General features: G+C 41.9%; 1 long non-coding RNA gene across 1 annotated transcript; it reads left to right on the top strand.

Annotated features, from left to right (window-relative positions):
- Positions 1–1,549: 1,549 nt before the first annotated feature.
- LOC119742862 lies at positions 1,550–4,589 on the top strand. The gene is made up of 4 exons (XR_005272909.1): positions 1,550–1,704; positions 2,931–3,041; positions 3,336–3,430; positions 3,913–4,589. It is a non-coding gene; the product is annotated as an uncharacterized LOC119742862 (long non-coding RNA).
- The last annotated feature ends 597 nt before the right edge of the window (positions 4,590–5,186 follow it).

Genomic DNA, 5,186 nt, shown 5'->3' with positions numbered 1-5,186 from the left:
GGCGCTCTTCACCTCAGAACCAAAGACATTATTATAACACGTGCAGACTAGTTGTGCCAAAAACTGAATGAGATGAATTCTGGAATGTAGAAAGTGATTGACATTAAATGTAATTAAATAACTGAGGAAGAATGCATCATTTGTTTTCGAGACCTTAAACTTAAATTGGCCCCCATGCATCACAAATTGGTGCCGATCGGCGCCAGTCTCGATTAGCGGTAAGAAATTAGCATTCTATTGGAACGGGAAACGATGCCGGTGAAGATAGGTGCCTGTTTTCCTCACAAAAAGAACTTGAACGCGAGGGGGGGGGGGGGGCAAGGGGGGGCACTTGCCCCCCCCCCCCCCCCCCCCCCCCGAAAAGCAAAACAAAAAACAAAAACAAAAAAAGGAAGAAAAAAAAGAAAGAAAAAAAAAGAAAAAGAGGGGCGAAGACAAAGTGGTGTAAATTTAATGAGTTGGGGGGGGGGGCAAAATGTCCCTGCCCCCCTCTAAAACTGATAAATCGAGAATGTGTTGAGAAATACCAGCATTTTTTGGCCAATTTTTTTTTGCCCCCCTCTAGAAAAAATCCTGGCGACGCCCATGCTTGAACGATAAAAGCTATATCGTGTGTGTGTTTTTAACCTTATCCTGGTGTCTTACTGAATCCTTTTCGATGCAATGTATATAGTTCACTTTTCACGGCGATTCAGGGCTTTGGTCGAAAGAGAAGCCAGCATTTCAATTAGCTTGGCAAAGATGCGAAGTCCAGGTGTTGGTTTACCAATTCACGTCACAGATCTATTCGTTCTTCTAATGTGATCCACTTTAACCTTTCTTTCTTAGAGAATGATTTGATGTATTTTAGCAGTTTTTATAATTATAGGCCTAAGGATAACAAATTGCGATCACCTCGAAGATTTGTCTTCGAAAAACCCGTCCGGCCTTCGTGAAAATGCTGATGGGGAGCATGCCGCAGTATCGGGCCGATCGGCATGATAAATCTGGAACTTTAAGCGTATGTGATCCAGATTGTTTTCTCCCGAGTCCCTGCCCTCTGACGAGTGACATTTCTGTCGAGTACTCAATGGCTTTTGTCATAATATAATGTGGTCTCAATTTTTGTTTTATCTCTTCAAATTCTATAGGCCGGGGAATTGGAATGGCCTGGGACGCACTCTCCCTTACGCACCGATATTAAGTGCTTTTTAATTAATTACGATTGGCTTTTTTCTTATTATTGTTAAGTGTTACAATTCATCCTATACCTGGCCAGAGAAGAAACCCGGAGGGGTATATACACTTGCATAGAACCTATAATACGTCGTGTATCGTTGCCCGACCAGAGTCCACAAACGCTGGAACAATGCAGCCTTTATGCAGTGCCATTGCCTTGCCAGTAAATGGGGCAAAGTAAATAATGTTTAGAAATTTAATTCATCTTTTAACTACAAAAACTACAAAAGGCATGACCCTAAGAGGTCATGCTCTAGCATGGTTCTTTTGAGCTCCGTAGCCTTGTGTAACTCTTTGTGCTGCATGTTGGGTTGCTGAGTAGAACCAGGGAAGACGGAATCTATATCAATTGGGGTGATACGATATGTATACCTCGCAACAGCCAACTGGATATAGTGGCAAATTTTGTGTTGGAGAGGCTATGAGAAACTGTTGCAGCGTGCTGTAAATTATTATATGTCTCCTAGCAAACCAAATAACGCGATTGTGAGTATTTTGAAAACGTATTTAAAATGTTTTCCCGGCGAATTGTCAACATCAAATTCATTTTTCCTTCGCGTTTTAAAGTAGTGTTGCTTATCACTATTCAGTTGTGGAACTTGTGCCTGCAGTTCGGTTTTCAGAGTAAACACTCAACTCGTTTCGGACACTCAAAATGTTTATTACACTTACAGTAACATTATTAATTTTAGAAACGCAGATCCGTCATCCGACTTAAAAAAAAAAAAAAAAAAACATCAAATCCGTTAATGTTCTGCATCTTTTGCTTTTATTTGACTAATGATTATGTATATTACGTTGCCGTTATTGTTTCCGTGTATGGTTATGCACACATCTGTTGTAATTTTCCATAGTCAGTTTAGAGAATGTCCGATTATTTTATAATGTTCCATCATGACAATGGATGCAGAGTTTTCTGCAAGCTCAAACAAAGAACGTTACAGAGTACATATTCAACTATACTTATAGGCGATTGCACGCCTTTGGAAAGATTAGATAAAGTAATACGAGTGCTACAGATTTGCCGTTGCGGACTTGTTTGTGGTCAGTTTGTGTGGTTCTCAGTGGAAACTTGACTAATTTTGACAGTAACTTGAACTCCCCTCTGCCCGTCGTCAGGAGGGGGAGGGGTTCCAAATGGTGGTGGGTGCGATAGGAAAAGTGAGAGCAGCCCGTGAGCGAGGAGGTGGGGAAGCTGAAACCTTAATTGGGTGTAAGCTGTGGGAAGGGGATGCTCAGATGGAGCGTACGTGGCAGAAGAGAGTAAAGGAGGAGGTTGTCAATGGTACCGGTATAAAGAAACATATACATGTACATGTATATGCTAGCGGGGACACCGAGTTGGATGGGTGCGGGTCTCCGGGTCTAGACCAACAATCCAGGCACGCTATCAGTTCTATCACGAAGGCCCCCTTCAATGGCGAAAGCATTGTGCTAGCTATTGTTCTTACGTCACGGGGCCGTTGCCTTGTACAAAAATCGTGCACAATGGTTTTCCATCGAAGGGGGCCTCGTGAGTGTACAGTGGTCACGATGCCCGGGTTCGTCTATACAGACGAATCTAGGAGGCGGCCTCCTAGACGACGACTATAGGGGAAACGTTGAGCTGAGAAGACATTGGTTGGGAACAGTATAGGATATATTATTGGAGATTATTGTCTAATACCATTACATTCTCGAAGAATGTGACACATTTTCTGAACTTACCGTAGGTAACCATGGTGTCAATCCAAGCTGTATATTCTTCCTGATGGGTCAATGCCATACATGCTGCACCCTTTGTATCAGACGACGACAGGATTCCGAGAGGAAAGAGCAGTTAAGTGAGTGGTATACTTCCTATTTATTGTATAAGTTTTTCCCAACCAACTTCGTTGAAATGAATTTTGAAGCCAACGTTAAAGCAGGTTAATCAGTTTTGAACAAAATCGAATGCAATTCGCTGAAACGATTTTTCAATTCATTTAGGACATGGAAACATAGTTTCAGAAAACGTGTATCCATTATTAATTTACAAATCAAAAAAAATAGACATGACAACATTATTTTGTGTGAATAAGAATTAGAGTGCCCCAACTCTATTAAAGCAAACATTTTAAATTGTTATCACTTGTCAGGTAACAGCATTTTCGCACACCGCCAAAGGGACACTAAAAGGACAGCGAACGATCAGGGTATAAGATGCACACCACACGACATCCGTCAAGCAACGGTAGTATTCTTAAACAGTCACGTTGGAACGATGAAAATGTGTAGCATTATATAGGTCCAATAAATCGGGGAGGGGGGATATTCATTGTCTGCGTTTATTTTTTCTCCGAATTCTGAGCGGTAGCACACGATGGGGTGGGAGGGGACGCAATCCTCGAAGGGGGTGTGCGGGGAGTGCTCCGGCGTCCCGAGTGTTACGCGCAACTAATTACGCCCCACCTGTAGTGGCCCCACTTGTAGTTGGGACAATCCCCAACCATAGTTGATGCAGTCTCAACTCTAGTTTGGGTTGGGCAGTCCCAACATTTGTTGCGGCATTCCTAAAGTTGGGGTGATGCTATCAATGCGAGACTCGGGGGGGGGGGGGGGGGGATTCAGGGAAACCGCTCGAGACCTATAGATCTTTCGCGCAGCCTACAACATTTTGACATTTTTTTCTTGCAAATTAACTCTCGGGGTTTTTTTTACATTTTTTTTTTACAGTTTGCAAGAGTGAAACCAAAAGCACAACACTACAAGAGATGGGAAGTTACAGAAAATTCAACACCTTTACAATCCGCTCATTCACCTTGTCCCAGAATAAATTTAGAGTCGTTGGTTTTGCAACGTGATCCATCGTCATGTAGTCCTAGTAACTCGTATCGCAACAACATGAGGACAGAGATTGGCCTTCTACAAACGTACCAGTTGGCCCAACGTGATGTATTGAAACATACACACAAAGTTGCATCATATTACGTCCCACCAACGGGGATCAATCCCGGCCTTCTCGAAAGACTATATCCATCAGATTGAAATAAGTAATTTATTTTTAAACGTTCTGCATTCCATTTTAGATACAGATTTCCACACGGCTAGAATGAGAGTTCCTTTACATTATCGTGTAAATTTTCATCGAATGCGGATGTTTTATTTTTCAGACATTGTAAATAGCACTTTATTTTTGTGTATTTTATACCGTTTCTGCAACATTTAACCATTGCTCTTCAGCCAATTCGATTTCCCCATTTTTGCATGTTGTTTGCTTCATTTAAACTGAAAAAATTCTTGTCACTATTTTGGGCGTCTGAAACCTTATAGGTTTTGGCTTGCTTTTGTGCGTCAAACACAGAAAAAGATCGGCCTGAATTATTATAGTGATTCGAAATACAATTGTATATAGTAAGTAATCATTCTCTAACTGAGAGTGGACGGATTTTTTTCCTTAGGCGTCTCATTCACGTGACAACCTATGGTATTGGTAGCAGGTGCGTATCCAGCACGGGAGGGGAGGGGGCAACTTGCCCCGGCGACATTCTGACATTATTTTCTCTTTAAGGAAATGAATGCACCAGCACTTCTTAACCAAACCCCCTCCCGAAGTTGGTCCATTTTGGCGGAACGAAAACAAGTTTGGTCCACTTTTTCAGGAAAACTGTACATTTCGCCCCTCCAACGGGACCCAAAACCTGGGTACGCTACTGATTGCTAGGAAAATGGCAAACAAAATCTATTTTCGAGGTTAAACCTGAAAAAGGACTTTGAGGAGCTATCACATTCTCGTTGTCGAGTATGTGTGTTACGCCCCCACCGATAGTTGGGAATTCCTAACTGCAGCTGGGATGATTTTAATAGTTGAGACGACCCCATAGTCGGGGCGATTAAAAAGTGTTCCTTGATGCGACAACGGATTTAATGAACATCTGTAACAAATTTGTAAAAAAAAAAAAATTGAATCAAAAACACAAACAAAATGTCAACTTTGACGGTTTCAATTC

This window comes from Patiria miniata, unplaced genomic scaffold (genome assembly GCF_015706575.1).
Source record: "Patiria miniata isolate m_02_andy unplaced genomic scaffold, ASM1570657v1 HiC_scaffold_6, whole genome shotgun sequence".
Lineage (NCBI taxonomy): Eukaryota > Metazoa > Echinodermata > Asteroidea > Valvatida > Asterinidae > Patiria > Patiria miniata.
The sequence above is the reverse complement of the archived record's forward strand: the minus strand, read 5'-3'. Positions and strand labels throughout refer to the sequence as shown.